The 17,856-nt window shown below is 34.0% G+C and overlaps 1 pseudogene across 1 annotated transcript; it reads left to right on the forward strand.

The window, feature by feature from the left end:
* Positions 1-9,697: 9,697 nt before the first annotated feature.
* LOC116557915 lies at positions 9,698-11,458 on the forward strand (annotated as a pseudogene). Its single transcript, XR_004271753.1, has one exon. The product of XR_004271753.1 is annotated as a calponin-3 pseudogene (transcript).
* The last annotated feature ends 6,398 nt before the right edge of the window (positions 11,459-17,856 follow it).

The following is a 17,856-nucleotide window of genomic DNA, read 5'->3' on the forward strand; positions in this document are numbered from 1 at the left end:
GATATTTCTTTGTTGAAATATTTATATTTAAAACTTTATTTTTAAGTAAATATAGGACATTTTATTTGTTTAGTTTTTTTGTGCACCAATAGTCATACTTATTTTTCTTTTGAATAGTCTATTTTATGTCAATTAAATTTTATTATCAGAGAGATTCTCATAATATACACCCATCATTAATGCCTTTAAAGTCTACAGTTGTGTTTCTTTTTTTCAAAACTATGTATCTACCTTTTGGAATTTGAAATTTGTGTCTTTTCTCTTTGATTCTTAATTATTCTTAATTGGAGTCCCCATTTTTATTAGTCATTTTCAAATGTCTTTATTTTGTTTTTTTTTTGTTTTATGGAATCTATTATAATTTTTCAATTAGTTTATCTCCCTATGTTTCTTCCTTCTACTGGATTTGAGGATTTTCTTTTTTTAATATTCTAGTTTCTTGAGTTAGAAGCTCAAATCAGTGGTTTCTTTTCAGCTTTTCTTTTTTTTTCTAATATATTCACTTTAAAACCATAGTTTAAATATATCATTTTAAAACCGTAGTTTAGGTCAAAACACTTCCTAATTTCCATTGTCAATTCTTTTTCTTTCTGCGGTTATTTTAAATTGCAGACTTATTTTAAAAATTGCAAATATTATGTTATATTTTTTATTTTCAGGTATTGCTTTCTGACTTAATTCCATTCCTATTATTGAATACATTCTAAATTATTTTAGTCCTTTACAACTTGTTTGGACTTGCTTTGTGTTCTAGCATACAGTCTATATTGATAAGCAGTCCATGTAAACTTGAAAAGAATGTGTATTCTGTCATTTGGTCTAGTAGATTATGTTGATCAACCTTCATAAGGATTTACGCTGTTTGCTTAGCCTATCAAGTATTAAAAGGGATTGCTAGTCTTCCATTCCACTGTGATTGTGAATTTGTTAGTTTTGTTTTAGCTTTATCCATTTACCTTTACATATGTGACGCTATGTAATTAGAAACACACACATTTAGAATTTTTATATCTTTCTGGAAAAATGACCTTTATATTATTAAGAGATAGATATCTTTCTTTGTAGTATTAACTCTTGCCTTTAAGTCTATTTTGTTTGATAGTTCCATATGTGTAACAGTTCTTAAAGGTTAGTGTTTGTGTGTTAATGCTTTTCTTATTATTTTTTTATTTCTTATGAGAGGCACTGAAAGGGGTGTCCTTTGAAGGTAATTTTTTTTGATGATTTTAACTTTAGTCTGACAGTTTTAATTTTGGGGTTATTGGGTTTACTAGTACATAATATAATGTTTACTATATTTGTGTTTATATGTCTATCTTTGAAAATTTATTTTAAATTTTCTACCTGTTTTATTTTTATTTAATTCTATTATCACTGTTTGGGCTCTCTGGCTGTTGAATGCTTACGCTATCACATCCTTCAACCTTAATTTCCCACGTTTTATTTTTTATGTGTACTACTTGCTGGGATTTTATTTGAGTGTTAGGTGATCCTATTTTCTGTGATACTGTTACTCTACACTTTAATACCATTATAGTCCCTGTAATCATTACCTTTTTTGTCATTTCTTCCCAATTTTCCATGTTTCTCCTAGAAATCATTTTTCCTTTCCCAGAAGAATTCACTTCAGTATTATTTTTGTATGGATACATCTTTTCTCTCTAGGTGCTTTTTTTTCTCTTAATAATTGCTTTACAAAAATTTCGTTTTAACGTTCCTATGCACACATCCATAGGTTTTATTTTTACTTATTACGTTTCTTCATACTGGGCCAATGTCACACATCAGGTTTGGAAAAGTCTTAGCCATTATCTTTTCTAATATTAGTTTTGCATTATTCTCTTTCCATTCTTCCAGGACACCAGGTCTGGATATTTCACATGTGTTTCTCGTGCTCTTTTCTGTTTTCTGAGTTATTTACAATGTCCATGGATCCACTTGCATGTTTTCTATCCTCCTGTCATTCTCTTAACTAATTTTATTTCCTATTGTGTCCTGTCTTCTGTTAAACCCACCTATTTAGGTGTAAATTGCTATTACAACATTTTTAATCCTCGATATCCTATATCATTTTTCAAGGATTCCCTTTCTCTAGTGAATTCTTTATCTTTTTTTCTCTCTTTCCTCAAACACACTAACCACAGTTAATTCAAAATCAATGCCTGATATCCATAATTATTCAAATGCCTCTGAATCAGTTTCTGTTGTTTGCTTTTCAACCTGATCATCTGTGTGTATGCATGTTATGTATGTACAACTGATGCAGAACGATGGACAGCAAAAGTATGCAGTATCTAGATACTATTAATTCTCTCTAAACTTTACCATATCCTCCACCAGGCACATAAAGTGGCACCAGGTGACTTAAATTCAGTGACAGCTTTAGCTGACTCTAGACCAGTCTGTGGTTTTCATAAGGCTTCCTCTGCTTCTGGTTCTCTTTCTCTTAGAGGGTAGCTCTCCTGAGTTCCCAGCTTAAATCCTGGTTCTTATGTTTTGATTTTGTTTGTTTGTTTCTCCTTGGCACCATCACACAGCCATGTCTTTTCTTGATCATAATGGAAAGGCCTGTAGTGTTTTGCTTTTAAGTAAAGCGCTTGTTTATCGATTAAGATATATACTTTATCATGTTAATAATGTGTCCATTAAGTACTATTTTATTGAGTGTATTTTTATTATGATGTGTGCTGAATTTTGACAAAAGCCTTCTCTATATCTTTGGAGTAATCATATAATTTTTCTTTCATGCTCTATTTATATGGCCTTATTTATGGCCATATTTATGGCCTTTCTACCATTGAACCACACTTGCATTACTGAAATTAACTATAGTTGTTTATCTTGTATTGTTTTTATGTGCTATTAGACTCTATTTGCTGCTGTTATATTTACAAATTTTGTGTGAATATTTATAACTAAAATATATTTGTAATTTAGCAACTTTGTGCAATGTATAAAATCAATGTTATATGCATATTATTAATCAAATTTAGAGGTTGCTCTTTTTCAATGCTCTGAAGCAATTTATGAAGCATTTAAATTACCTGATCTTTAAAATCTTGGTAAAATTCCTAGATGATGTAAATTGGGGTTGCTGCTGTTTGGAAAGGGGCTCTTGAACTTTATTTCCTCTAGGATTACTATTCTGCTTATATTTTCTATGCATTGAGTGTAGTTTTGGTAAGTTTTTAAAAAATTATTTATTTAATGTAGATTTTATTTTTTAGAGAGTGTGATAGATTTTATGAATAAACTAGACTTAGTATTTATTTCTTTTCTTTTACTGCATATCAGTTTTCTAACTCATTTATTTCTATTTTATTTTTTCCATCATTTTTATTTTTATTTACTTTGTCATTCTTTTTCTAGGTTTTAGAAATCATTAATTTGTTTAATTTTATCTCATTTTTATTGATATAGTTATGTAATGCTATATTTTTTTACTCACAACTGTTTTAGATATATGCCACAAAATCTTTTGTGACCTATTTTTATTATCCTTATTTTCAACTCCACAATCACTTTATATTTACCCTTTGAGTCAGCATTATTTAATATTATGTTTTTTATTATATTGTTTCTTTTGATTTTCTAAAAATTAATTTCTATCTTTTTATTATAATCAGAGAATGCTATTTTTATTATTTCTATACTTTGAAATGTATTGAGGTTTTCTGCAGAGAAATCACTTAAATTATATTTTCTTGGAAAAATATTATTCAGATACTTATTTACATGAATGTTCCACATGCACGTTAAGTAAATGTACAGTGGCAAAAACCGCAGTTACTTTTGCACCAATCTCATCTATTGTCTGGTTTTGGCAATCATAGTGTATCTTTAATTGCATGACAGATATTTCTCCAAAAGGAGATGGAAATTGAAGTCAGCAACATTTACCTTCAGAATGGGGTACACACTTTTTAATGCCATGCCACAACAGTGGAAGCCAAATGGATTTCATTTCTAGTGGAGCTGGGTCCCGCTGACTCGTGCCACAGATTTGGTTGACTTCATTAAAATAAGTTGAGGGGTGAATCAGGACCTTCTCCCGATTGGAACTAGAATCTAAAAGCTGGTTGGCAAAGGTGCCTGTGCTTCATTAATGATACTGTGTTACCTAAGTTTGCTGTTTTGTCCATGAAGAGTTCTGGTAACTCTTCATGCCCATCCTCTATTTATCCTGTCTCTTTCAATCTTGAAGTGTTGCCCTACCCCTGGACATTCTCAGGGCAGCATCCCCAGCCTCTCTGACGATCTGGACGTCTTGCAGCTCTTACTTGCTGAACTTTCAAAGTGAGAGGAAAAGGGGTCTCAGTTCTTGTACCCCACTTTCAGCATCAACTCCTAAGGGCATCTAATAGATTTCACATACATCAGCTGTGTTTGCAGATTGTGAATACTGTGAAGTTACTGCATGCTATATGTATCCCTAGATGCTCTTTCTCAACTGTCTTCTTCTGGCTTTGCTTTGGGGTATCCTTCTTGAACATTTGGTGAACATGCATGGCAAATGGAAATCTTCACTGTTATAATATATGGTACTTGATCATATGTGGTCATTAATATTTCAGTAGAAGAGAGGTTCATTTCTCCCTCACCTGCCTATGACTGATTCTTCTTTTTGAAATTGCAACAGGCATGAAAGCAAAATTAACTTACTTTCTCTGGTGAAGGACTCCCACTATTTTAAAATTTCATTCACTGGGCATCTTCAGGTGCTCAGCTCTAAAATTATCCAGATTGTTTTGGTTGTTACGGTGAAAATGACTCTCTCTTGGATCTCTAGATCTACACTGGATACCGTTGTTTATTTTATTTCAAAACTTTTTAACATTTCTATTTTGTTTTTATCTCTGCTATATCTTTCCTTAAGCTTTATACGTGGTCATGTTTTGTTATTGTGCTCTCTTTTCCAATTTAAGTCTTATTTTTAAATAATTTTTTAAAAATTCTAAACCATTCCTAAATTTGGTCAGCTCCCTTTGTAATTCTTCCTTATTCTGATCACATAATCTCTGAGCTTTTCTAATTTGGATTTATCCTATCTTCTCAAAGCTCCCATTTTTTGTTTTATTTTTTTTCTTCTTCAGTTGATATTAGAGTATCATCTTTATTGTGGGTGTTTACATTGGGCATAACTTCATTGCCTGGAGAAGTATTATTCTTCTGAATATTTTTTGCCTTATAATGTTGCATAACATTCAAATGCAGCAATATTACACATTGCATAAATGTAATCATTTTGTGCTATCTTGTATAAGTGGGGTTAGTTTGCTTTCTTCTTAGAAGATAGCGGGGTCAGGGTAGATTAACTTACTTCATAGCTCTAACGTTCTTTCATCTACTGATTTTTAGGAGTGTTAAAAAATAACATATGCTATAGACTCTTCAAAATCCTATGTCCCTGTTTCCCTCTACTTTTAGATTTGGATTTTATCTTTTCTTTATTGTCTCTTTGCCACTAAAATGGAATTATATTCCCAGGAGTCTTTTTTTTTTTTTCTGAATCTGTGCCTTTACCCTGAAATGAAATAACCAATATTTGGTTTCAAAACCTACAGAGCTCATATTACCTCACATTATAAACCTATACCATGCCCCTTCACGATTTCAACTTTATTGTTGCTATTTTTGTTATTTATATTTAAATTGTACAACATATTTTGGTATACATAATAAAATGATTGATAATAAAGCAATTAACATTTTTATCATTATACATATTTACCTCCTAATTGTTTTGTACTAAGAGCACAATAAATCTATTCCCCTTCCTGTATATATTGTTTCTCATATACAATATGTTCCCTGTATACAACATACAATATACATCCTGTCTGCTGCCACCAGTGCACGTGCATGGTATTTGGGGATATAAATATAGATTTGCCATGCCTGCCACTGATACTTACAGATTATTTCTGAGGGACTAGGGACTGGCCCCCCCAGTCTGCCACCAACATCTCCTTTGCCTGTGAGTATGCTTAAAGGCCTGAAATTTGGTCTACTGTAGCTACTACCATTGCCGGTACTGCACATACTACCCAGTACCCCAAGGACACACCCACCCAGTCTGCTGCTGCATATTCTAGCACTTAAGTATGCAGTCTGAAGATCTAAGGACTAACTTGCCATGACACACTACCAACGGTACCCACGTAAGCCACCTGGGGGCATGCCTGGCCCAATGCTGCAACTACTGATACCCGAAGACAAGGCCTCCTAGTACCTTTGTCTCCCAGCAAAACCTCACCACAACCTCCATTAACAAATGCAACTGAAATCTCTGAGGAACTCACAGAGAATACTGATACTGCTTAAAACCAAAAAATGCCATACAGGGACTATATTACTGTACCCACCAAGAATCAAAGACAAAGCACCCTACCCAACCAACACTGCAGCCACATCTAGGAAAAAAGTATTTCCCTACAAAAGCCAATTCATAACATTAGATGAAGTAACTGTTACATCAGATGTGTAGATAGCAACATAAGGATACAAAAAATATTAAAAAGTAAGAAAATATGGCACCTTGAGGGATATATAGTCATTCTTTAGTAAGAGATCCAAAATAAAGAAAATCTATAAAATATCTGAAAATGAATTCAAAATGGCATTAAAAAAATTCAATGAAATATAAGAGAACACAAATAAACATTACAATGAAATCAGAAAAACCATTCATGGTCTGAATGAGAAATTCAACAAGGAAGAGATATTTCTTAAAAGCAAACAAATTCTGGAAATGAAGAATTTGGTGAATAAAATGAAAATAACATTGAAAGCTTAAACAATAGACCAGACCAAGTAGAAGAAAGAATTTGAAATATAAAGAGTCAGGCATAGGTCTCTTTTAAATAACCTAGTCATATTTAAAAAAAAGGATAAGAATTAAAAATAAAGAAAGAAATATATGTAATGTATGAGACACCATAAGTATCCAAATAATCAAATTGTAGGAGTTTAGGAAGGAGAAGAGGTAAACAAAATAATAGTTGAAAACTTGCTAAATCTTGCAAGGGATAGATATTCAGTTACGGAAAGCTCAAAATTCCCCAGACGCATTTCACAAAAAGGTCTTATTCAAGGTATATTATAGGCAAACTATTAAAATTGAAAAGCAAAGAGAAAATTCTTAAAACAGCAAGATAAGAGAATCAAATAATATATAATAGAATCCCCGTTAGCCTAACAGCAAATGTCTTAGCTACAGCAGATGTCTTAGCAGAAACCTTAGGGTCAGGAGAGAATATATGCAATGTGATTAGAGAAAAGAAAACTGCAAACCAAAAATACTATACTCAAAAAACTTTTATTAAATAATGAAAGAGAGATATAGCCTTTCCCAGATAAGTAAAAACAGAGTTCACCATCAAAGACCAGCCCTACAAGAAATGCTTAAGGCAGTTCTACATCTGGAAAGAAATGGTAATCTACACCATCAGGAAAACATATGACAGTATAAAACTCAACTGGTAGAACAGATACAAAAAAGAGAGAAATGAGTCGAATGGCGTCACTATTAAATTCAGCAGATCATAAAAGGAAACAATGAAAGATGAAGAGACAAAGAATATACAAAACAACCAGAAGACAGTTAACAAAATGACAGGACTAAATCCTCACCTATGACTTACAACCTTGAGTGTAAATCTTTTAAATCCCCCAATTAAAATACATAGACAGCTGAATGAAAAAAAAATAACCCAACTATATGCTGCTTAGAAGAAACTCACTTCACCTCTGAAGACACACATAGAATTAAAGTGAAGAGATTGAAAATATGTTCCACGCAAATGGAAACCAATAGTATACTTATGTCAGAAAAAGTAGACTTTAAGTCAAAAAAACATTAAAAAGACACCAAGAACTTCATCATATAATGATAAATGGATCAATTCAAGGAAAGAATTTAACAATTGTGAATATATATGTAGCCAACATTAAGGCACCCACTTATATAAAAAAATCATTACTAGTGATAAAGACTGAGATAGACCCCTAAACTATAAAGTTGAGGATTTCAACACTGTAAGCATTAGACAGATCATCTAGATAGAAAATCAGCAAAGAAACATCAATCATTCTGCATTATAAACCAAATAGACCTAAAGGATATTTACCAAATATTTTTATCTAACAGCTGCAGGATGCACGTTTTTCTCCTGAGCACATGGAACATTTCTCCAGAATAGATCACAAATTAGGCCATAAAAACAAGTCTCAAAAATTTGTTTAAAATTAAAATTATAAGAAACATTTTTAAAAACATAATGGAATAGTGACGTACCAGTGGTGCAATGGGTAACGAGTCTGACCACGGATCAAAAAACATAATGTTATAAAACTGAAAACCTTAACAAGATGGATATTGGTACTCTACCAATACATGGAAATTAAATAACATACTCCTAAACAAATATTGTTCAATTAAGAAATTAAGAACAAAATAAAAAAAAACATTATTTAAAGCAATGAAAATGAAATGGAACCCCAACATACCATAACCCATGGGATACAGCAAAAGCAGTGCTATGAGGGAAGTTTGTAATAAAAGAAAGGTCTGCACCAAAAAAGTATAAAGATTTTATATATCGAAAAATCTAAAGAATCCCCCCCAAAATATCTTAGAACTGATAATGGATTAAGAAAACTTGCAGGATACAAAATCAACATATAAAAATTGATAGCATCTCTATACACCAATTACAAATTTAATGTATTTATTTTATGCCAATTAAATAATAAAATAGAAAAAAAAGTCACTTAATTTTTACTGAACCACAAAAGGCCTTGAACGGCAAAAAATACAAGAGACATCACACTGCCTGACTTCAAAATATACTACAAAGCTATAGTAACCCAAACATTATAGTATTGATATAAAGACAGGCACATAGATCCAAGAGCAGAATAGAAAACCTAGAAATAAATGCACATATTTACAGCCAACTTGTTTTTTACAATGGCACCAAGAACATCCCTGGGGGAGGGACACCCTCTTCAATAAATTATCCTAGAAAAGTTGAATATCTATTTACAGTGGAATGACATTAGACTCTGATCTCTTATCATATAAAAAATTAACTCAATTTAGACTTAAACATTAAGTCCCAAAACTATAAAATTACTAGAAGAAAACTTCAGAACATTCCTCTTGGCAAAGATTTTATGGCTAAGACTTCAAAAGCATAGGCAACCACAAATATATAGAAATGTGACTGCATTAAACTAGAAAGTATTTCTGCACAGTGAAGATACTATCAACAGAGTGAACTGACAACCTGTAAATTGAGAGGAAATGTATGCTAATTACTCATTGGACAAGGGACTAACATCAATATATACAAGGAACTCCAACAACACAACAGAAAAGAAACCCAAATAATCCTGCTAAACACTGAACAAAGAATCTGAGTAGACATTTCTCAAAAGATGACATACAAATGGCAAACAGGCATCTGAAAAGCATATTCAACATCATTCATTACCAAGGGAATGTATATCAAAATCACAGTGAGATTTCATCTCTCTCCAGGTAGAATGGCTTTTATCAAAAAGACAAAAAATAACACATCCTGGGTGAAGACACAAAGAATAGATAACTCTAATGCACTGGTGGTGGGAATGTAAATTAGTACAATCATGTTGGAAAATAGTGTGGTGGTTTCTTAAAACAATGAAAGGGGCGGCGAGCGTGGAACCAGGCGCTTCGGAGCGGACCCCGTAGCTCTGCGGCACTCAGTCGGACCCAGTCGCCCAGGCACCGCCCGCGCCCCGCGGCCGCGACAGTCTCCTGCGCCACCGCGAGGAGCGAGCTCGGAGCATCCCCCGCGGCGGCCACTTCTCGGGGCTAGGAGCGGGGAAGCGAAGTGCGAGGGACCCGGGACCCCAGCGCAGCTTCTTCGCGCCGCCCGAACCACCGTGACCCACTTCAACAAGGGCCCTTCCTACGGGCTCTCGGCCGAGGTCAAGAACAAGATTGCTTCCCAGTATGATCATCAGGCAGAAGAAGATCTTCGCAATTGGATAGAAGAGGTGACAGGCATGAGCATTGGCACCAACTTCCAGCTGGGCTTAAAGGATGACATCATGCTCTGCGAACTCATAAACAAACTACAGCCAGGCTCAGTGAAGAAGGTCAATGAGTCCTCGTTGAACTGGCCTCAGTCGGAGAATATTGGCAACTTTATTAAAGCTATTCAGGCTTACGGAATGAAGCCACATGACATTTGAAGCAAATGATCTTTTTGAGAATGGAAACATGACCCAGGTTCAGACGACCCTGGTGGCTCTAGCAGGTCTGGCTAAAACAAAAGGATTTCATACAACCATTGACATTGGAGTTAAGTATGCAGAAAAACAGACAAGACGTTTTGATGAAGGAAAATTAAAAGCTGGCCAAAGTGTAATTGGTCTGCAGATGGGAACCAACAAATGTGCCAGCCAGGCAAGTATGACAGCTTATGGGACTAGGAGGTATCTATATGATCCCAAAATGCAAACTGACAAACCTTTTGACCAGACCACAATTAGTCTGCAGATGGGCACTAACAAAGGAGCCAGCCAGGCAGGGATGTTAGCACCAGGAACCAGAAGAGATATCTACGATCAGAAGCTGACATTACAGCCAGCGGACAACTCGACAATTTCTCTACAGATGGGTACCAACAAAGTTGCTTCCCAGAAAGGAATGAGTGTATATGGACTTGGGCGGCAAGTATATGATCCCAAATGCTGTGCTGCTCCTACAGAACCTGTCATTCACAACGGAAGCCAAGGAACAGGAACAAATGGTTCGGAAATCAGTGATAGTGATTATGTGGCAGAATACCCTGATGAGTATCATGGCGAGTACCAGGTTGACTACCCTAGAGATTACCCATATAGCGACCAAGGCATTGATTATTAGATCCACACAGGAGCTCAGTATTTAGTCCATTGTTTTTATTCAGTGAGAACCAAGCTAGCCTTGAGTAATTTTTATCTTGTCTTCCTAAAACACTATCAAGCTTATTGTACTTTTAAGAAAAATTGCTTTACATACATTCCTTTTTCCTTTTTCTGCATCTTCCCTCAATAGTTGCCTTTTAGTGCTGTAATAGATAAATCCTACAGCATAACCAATAACTTGCATATGAAGTAAAAAGGAATACTGTGAAAGGGGAATACTATTGTACAGCCAGTTCTTTTATGCAAAAATCTATGCATTTTTACAATCTTACATTAAACTGGTATTTTCAAACAATAGGAAATTATTATTATTTTTTTACAGTTTAGTGTATCTGGTTTCTACATGGAAGACTGAACTCATGCTTATTGCTAAATGTGGTCTTTGCCAACTAAATCTAAGATGCAGCATTTTAGAAAATTGCATATCAAATGTTTCTACAGTATTGTTTGCTAATTTTTAAATAAAGTCATGATCAGTGTGAAAAAAAAACAATGAAAATAGAACTATAATACAATCCAGCAATTCCACTGATTTGTATGCATATTCAAAGAAAAGAAAAATCATTATATCAAAGAGATATCTGCACCCCTGTGTTTATTGCAGCACTATTCACATTAACCAAGAAAAGGAGTCAACCTTATGGGTCCAGAGGCTGGAAAGGGTGGGTGGGTTGTGGGGAGAATAAAGAAATGTTGATTTACAGGTACAAACAAAGTTATATAGACAGAACTGGTCCTAGTGTTCAATAGCACAATAAGGTGACTATAGTTAACAATAATTTATTGCGTATTTCAAAATAGCTAGAAGAGGAGATTTATAATGTTCCCTGCAGAGAGAGATGAGAAGCATTTGAGGTAATGAAAATTCTAAAAACCCAGATTTAATCATCTTATATTGTATCTATGTATCAAAATATCATGTATAGCCCATAAATATGCGCATTTATTATTTATCAATTAAAAAATCCAAAATATATAAGGTTCTCACACAATTCAATAGTTAAAAAAAAGAATAAATAACCCAATTTTAAAACTGAGCAAAGCAATTGAGTAGAGATTACCCCCCAAAAAATTAATAATAATACATTAAATTACCACTAATTGTGCTGTCTTAATTTGGAGTTGGCAAAACCTGTTTCTAGTTTTAGATTTGACCCATGGCAAATCCACTCAGCAATGATGGGCAGTTTGTGGACATTCAAGTTTGTAATAAAGCTGAGTTATTTATCAGGATGGTTTAGCACCAATTTTACCCGAAAATAAGCATGGAAACTAATATACCTTGTCAAAGAACCATTTTATATTCTGCCCCATACTTCCCTTCCTTCAGCTACAGTTTCAGCTAGAACACTGATTCAATTCTCAGACCTCAGGCCCTGTCTATAAACATGGTCTTGTTTATTCATTCAACACATATCTATTGATTACCTCCTCTGTGCAGGTACTGTGCTTGTTTCTGTGAATACAAAACCAAATATATAGTGATCAACTCCTTCTGGGTACTTAAAGTCTACTTGGCTAATTTGTCTTAGGATACCTATGTTCTTATCTGCACATTTGGGTATAAGCGAATGTCTTAAATTATGGTTTTGACCATACTATATCCTGAAAATAAGCCTGTAATGTTTCCCTATCTCCAATAAAGAAATAATTTTTAAATCAATATTTTAAACCCTATTCTGTCTCTTCCTTGTCTTGCTATATGATGCTGTTTTTGAAAGCAGGATGCTTCATTTTACCCGTTTCTTAGTATCAGTAACTACAGTAACTACTGTTTTGGAGTTTTCTTATTAAACTCTCAAAGTAGTTCCACATTTAATTCTGATAACAAAAAGTCTGACTCATTCATTTACTTAACAAACATTTACTGTTTATCTATTAAGTGCTAACCTTTGTCAGATTGTCAGACAATGGGTACCCATTGGTGCCCAAGAAAATGAACACAATCCACACTGTCAGAGAAGATATTGTGAAAGACAGTTATGGTTAACTAATTACAACTATTATATATGTTACAAAGGTAAAATGCATGATACAATGAGAATAATTTTTTAAAAAACTAAGAAAATACAGTGACAGATTTTTTTTTTCATGAGGAAATGACATTTGAACTGAAATCCAATAAGTAAAATTTGCCTGGGTATGTGGAATATAGCTGGGCAAGCAGAGAGAGAAATCACTGTTAATTTTCTCAAAAGGGGAGTTAATTAAAGAAACCAGAATTTTTCAATTCAATTTTTTTCTTTTTTGAACAGATTACATTTTAGACCAGTTTTAAGTGCACAACAAAATTGAGCAGAAATTCAGTTTAGTTTTCAAGGGGAACTTAATGATAGTATATGGAATTAAAATCATGGTGAACTGGACTTTATGTTATCTGATTATTAAATATCCGATGTGGATTTTTTTTATTTTTTATTTTTTTGAGGCAGAGTCTCACTCTGTCAACCCAGGCTGGAGTGCAGTGGCGTGATCTTGGCTCACTGCAACCTCTGCCTCCTCGGTTCAAGCAATTCTCCTTTCTCAGCTTCCCAAGTAGTTGGAATTACAGGTGCTGGCCACCACGCCCGGCTAATTTTTTTGGATTTTTAGTAGATTCAGGGTTTCACTTTGTTGGTCAGGCTGGTCTTGGACTCCTGACCTCAGGTGACTCACTTGCCTTGTCCTCTCAAAGTGCTGGGATTATAGGCATGAGCCACCAAGCCCAGCCCAATGTGGATTTTTTAAAAACTTTTTGTTTTGAAATAATTATATGTTCAGAAAAATTTAGGCAGGGTATTATAGGACATATCAAGAAACAAGAATTTTATTTTCTATGCAAAGATGAACTAATTATATAAATAAGAAAAGAAGAAAAGTAAACATAACAGCCATTTATTTGGTAACTATATAATCCCAGGACAGGCAAGACTCTGCTATCCTCAAATCTCAATAGCTTAATGCAAGAATGCCTCTTTCTTCCTCAGGTGATATGTACCACTTCTGGACATTAATCTAGGCAAAGATTTTATGTGTGTTTAAAAATACAAATCGTACTTATTTTATGGGAGAACTGAGTGTAGTGGTTAAGCAGGAACCGGAAGGAGCCACTGAAACAAACGTTCCTGTGGATGTGTGCTCCTGTGATTACCACAGCAGGAGAGCAGCACACACCTGGTATACAGGTACTTCAGGCTCCCGACCGGAAGTGATATATCATATCTGCTCATATTTGCTAAAGGATGTTATAAATTCACACCCAATATCAAAGGGGCAGGGACTTACAAGCTTACTTGATGCCCAGAAGAAGGAGGAAATTTGTGAATGCTCCTAATGATTATGAAGGTGAACATTAGTATACTCTCGTCACAGAAAATCAAATAATCTATTTATTAAGCAGCCACATTTAATTACACTGACATTAAAAATGTGAGCTGGGCCTGTTTGGGGGCATATCAGTGTATTATCTTACATAAAAAATGAGTATGTATATCAAATACAAATTTTGTGTGTGTGTGTGTGTATGTGTGTGTATTATTGCTTCTTTTTTTTGAATGATGAACTATTGCTTCTTTTTTTTCCCCCTAGCTGGATGAGCAAGAAAAGTCGAATGTGTGTTAATCATGGATATATTCTAATTCTAATTCTATTGGGCAGTCTGTTATTGGCAGTAGTTTTAGGCCTGTAGAAACAATCTGCTAACACATTAGGCTTTTACTACCTTTGTATTCAAGATTAACATCACTGTCTTGTAATATGGCTCAACTGAGGTTTATTTTACTGCTTTTAGACAAGGCAATGGGGTGATCCTCATAATAATCAAAATAAAATTTGGCTTAATGATGGCACTACTATCCCACTAGTCTGTGGAACTTCTTACTGAATCTATCCCTTAAACAATAGGATAAAAACATTGATGAGCTATCCAAGCCAATCCACTTAGTCAAAGACCTGGTGGTAGCAATAAAAAAAAAAAAAAAAAAGACACCATCAGGTAGTTTTGTTTATCTCACTTACTTCTTATAACGGAGCTGTGAAAACATTATTATCAGCAATGAGTGGAAACCAAATTTGAACACACCCTGTCTGACTGCAAAGCCAACATTTTAACCACTAAATCAATTTGGTTTTTTTTTTTTTTTTGGTTTGAATAAAGGTTGATTATTAACTAAATAAATCCAATCATTATTGCCAGAGCCTAACCTAAGATAAGAAGTATTACCCATTCCCCCAAATTCTTTCCAGTTTCTTAAAACCCTTTCAGTTTATGAAAAAATTAAAGAAACTCATTGGTAGATGATAAATTTTGGCTTAATGGACATGTTGTTTACCATTTTACTCTGTGTGTGTGTGTGTGTGTGTGTGTGTGTGTGTGTGTGTTTCCATTTTCAAGTCTCATTGTTTCATATAGTCACATTAGTTACTGCTAGAGACACTAATCCTTGAAGAGGCAAAACTAAAAAAAAATAATTTTTCTGAAAAAGATATCACAAAAGTATCACCGTAGAAGATGAAATACAAATGAAAGCATCACTATTTGAAAACAGTGAATATAATATCAAGTGATATTAGAACTGAAAATGATCTAGTATCATTTCTAGTTCAACACCTTCCTGTGTCAGAGAAGGCTCTTCACTGGAAGAACTGAATTTTACAGAGAAGGCTGACTTCCCCAGTGATGTACAGTTGCCTTGTGTAAGAGTAGCTTGATAATGTTTCCAACTAGAACCGAAGAGCCCCAGTGAGTAACAATGGGTCACGTATATTTGTGTATACTACATCATGGGACTATAAATAAGTGTTTCTTAGTCTACCTAAAGCTGTGAGCTGATGAAAGAATACAAGCCTTCAGCATTCTGAGACCATATACCCCAGCTTTGTTATGACTTCAAAAGAAAAATTAATTATATCTTTCCTGAATCACAAATACATACTTCTGTCCAAGTACATTTAGAATTACTGAGCACAAAGAGAAAGTGATTCATCAACTCAGATGTACATGCAATGAATGAGAAAAGGATCAAACCACCTATGGCTAAATAAAATTATGGACTTGCAATAGTTTTCTGACCTGTATCCATCAAAATGTCAAAAGGATATTAGTAGACAGCGGGCATGCAACCTGAAAATAATGGGGCAACTATTAATCTCTTACTCTGCTTGATTCTGCTTCGGGCAAATGGGACACAAACCATATATGAGCCCAGAATGAGAAACACTGATTTACAAAGATCAATGTTTTTGACTTCTTTTGATTCCTTGGGAAGAACTTTTTCTGTTTGTTCTAGAAACACACTGTGGTCAGCTTCTCAATCATCTGGTACTCAGTGACTCTGTTGACCTCCGGATCCTGTAGTGGCAAAAATATGGACATTGAAATCAATATATCTAAAATCACATTCCAGCTTTCAAGCTAGCTCTTGAAAAACAAAGTCTAAGCCCCACTTGTTTTTCATAAGTAAAAGCAAGGAAATAGCATCTACTTCCCAAAGTGTCCATGAGAACTAAATATAATATATGTAAAGAATATAAAAAGCAGCCGATACATGAAGATATGTCATTATTATCATTATTTAAGGCTCATATTACATGAAACTGTAGCACACCCAGAAGTGAAGAAAAACAAAACAGAACTTTGCTTACTGAGATATTTCTAGAAGAAAAGGGAAAATAGGAATGTAGTTTAAAAAGAAAGGAAGTGTCTCACTCAGTGGATAGAGTATGCATTAAGGTCTATTGTAAGAACCACAATTTTGCTAAAGGCAACACCAGAAAACTCTCTTTCCTGGGTGCTGAATCTGCTAGTAATTCCTTAGGCAGTAACTCTACATTATGAAATGTAGAAGTAAAGTTAAATGATGCTGAATCATAGATTACTTCCTTTTGATATGGATCAGCTTTGAGGATTTAAATTCCATCTATATTCTAGATTAACGTGTTGAAATCTTTATATTCCCCTCAACCGGCATTTTGAATTGTTTTGAGAACTCATTCGGATGTGTCAGAAGGCAAAGAAAGCATGCATTTAGGAATTCATGGGAAGTGAAGTCACAGTTTCAGTACCCCAGGTTTCCAATAAAAATGTTCCTTTTTAAATAATTGGTGTGCTTCCTCTGTGAGCACACATACTCAGACAGAAACTACATTATAATGTAGTCTTTGGAATTTGCATTTTATTGTTCAATAAATTCTTATTTATGCATAGGTATATGTATATATATATATGTGTGTGTGTGTGTGTGTGTGTGTGTGTATAAAATACATATATATATATATATGCAGTTCAGAATTTAAACATTAGGCATTCCCTCATGAAACTAATGCAAATCTTATTCTATAAGTAAATAATATTGAGTCAATAAAAATGTATGAATGGTAAATATAAAAAAGAGATACATTTCAAACTGAACGAAAAAAATCTTAGATTTGAAAGGATAGCTGTACAGTAGGAAAACTAATCCAAGGAAATGGAGTCATGCACAAGAAACATTCAAGACAAGCAAAACTAACAGGGTTTCAAAAACAAAATAGCACAAGCAAGTATCTGCTATGTATTGTGTTTTACGTATTTTGTTTCATTTTCACCTCATGGTAGCTCAGATAGCTAGACATTATCTCCCTTCTACAGAGAGAGAAAAGAGGGCTCAGGCACTTTGAATATTACATCGTTGGTCTGCTAGAATAAATTACTAGAGTACACATATTTCTGTACCAAAGTTAATGATTTTCATTTGAATGTTTGTTTTCTGCCTACACCTAGAGGTCTCAATCCTCTTGGATTCAGCATGTTAAAAATTCAACTTCATTGATGTATAACTTACATAACATAAATTGTGTCCATTTAACTTTTAAAATTACGTAACTTTTGAAAGATATACACGCTTCTGAAACAACTACTGCAATTAACATACAGATTTT

The sequence above is a fragment of the Sapajus apella genome, unplaced genomic scaffold, assembly GCF_009761245.1.
Source record: "Sapajus apella isolate SASKATOON/1434 unplaced genomic scaffold, GSC_monkey_1.0 scaffold20, whole genome shotgun sequence".
Taxonomy (NCBI): Eukaryota; Metazoa; Chordata; class Mammalia; order Primates; family Cebidae; genus Sapajus; species Sapajus apella.